Source organism: Nylanderia fulva, unplaced genomic scaffold (genome assembly GCF_048542155.1).
Source record: "Nylanderia fulva isolate GAGA-0341 unplaced genomic scaffold, ASM4854215v1 Scaffold1976, whole genome shotgun sequence".
NCBI classification, from domain to species: domain Eukaryota; kingdom Metazoa; phylum Arthropoda; class Insecta; order Hymenoptera; family Formicidae; genus Nylanderia; species Nylanderia fulva.
In genome coordinates, this window is record NW_028190245.1 from 1 (window position 1) to 1380 (window position 1380).

A 1380-nucleotide genomic window follows, 5' to 3' on the forward strand; every position below is an offset into this window, starting at 1 on the left:
ACGTCCCAGAACGGGTCACCGTCGCGTACCTCGATTAGGCTACGTTGCCGATCGCCGTTACGAGGGCCGGACGCTTTGCCAGACCTGGGATCGCTTTATCCTTCCACTGTCGTTTTATGGGTAAACTGTGATCGTCGCCCGTTTACCCGCGCTTGCTTGAATTTCTTCACGTTGACATTCAGAGCACTGGGCAGAAATGACATTGCGTCAACACCCGCGAGGGCCATCGCAATGCTTTGTTTTAATTAGACAGTCGGATTCTTCTAGTCCGTGCCAGTTCTGAGCTGAGCGTTGAATGGCGGCCGAAGAGGACGACCACGACGGCTCGCGCCGCCACGGAAGCCTCGCAGCAAGGAAGATCCGCGGGAGGCCAAGGCACGGGACCGAGCTCGGATCCCGGGACCGGCGCGAGAACGCCGACCGTTCACCTCGCCCAGGCCCGGCACGTCAGCCAGACCCGCTTCCCGACCAAGCCCGACACGCCCCGCTCCTCAGAGCCAATCCTTATTCCGAAGTTACGGATCCAATTTGCCGACTTCCCTTACCTACATTATTCTATCGACTAGAGGCACTTTACCTTGGAGACCTGCTGCGGATATGGGTACGAACCGGCGCGACACCTCCACGTGGCCCTCTCCTGGATTTTCAAGGTCCGAGGGAAAGATCCGGACACTGCCGCAACTGCGGTGCTCTTCGCGTTCCAAACCCTATCTCCCTGCTAGAGGTTTCCAGGGAATTCGAACGCTTATACAGAAAAGAAAACTCTTCCCGGATCTCCCGACGGCGTCTCCAGGTCATTTTGGGTTACCCCGACGAACACTCTTACGAGGGCCCCAATTGTATGCGGTTCCGCTGCCGGGTTCCGGAATAGGAACCGGATTCCCTTTCGCCCGACGGGCGTGGTGTCTTCGTATAATATTTATTATTATTTCTCGACACTCGAGTATATTGTACGCCGTCATTGACATAGGATTTCTCCTAGGGCTTAGGATCGACTGACTCGTGTGCAACGGCTGTTCACACGAAACCCTTCTCCACGTCAGTCCTCCAGGGCCTCTGTTACGTCTCGTGCGGGTCGGCGGCTGCGAAAATTTGAATGCAGAGCTCGGCTTTTTCCACGAGACACGATCGCTATTACGGGTACGCGAATCTATGCGATTCTCCCCGGGATACCCGCGGTTTTAGGTCGTTTCGGCCCAAGGCCTCTAAACAATTCCTTTACCAGAGAGACTGGCGGTTCCGTGCGGAACGGCCGAGTGCCATATCCTGAGGGAAACTTTGGAGGGAACCAGCTACTAGATGGTTCGATTAGTTTTCGCCCCTATACCCAGTTTTGACGATCGTTTGCACGTCAATGCTAGGCCTCATCAGGGGTTCCCC

General features: G+C 55.9%; 1 pseudogene; it reads right to left on the reverse strand.

Annotated features, from left to right (window-relative positions):
• LOC146723454 (large subunit ribosomal RNA) lies at positions 1-1380 on the reverse strand (annotated as a pseudogene; the record flags this gene model as incomplete).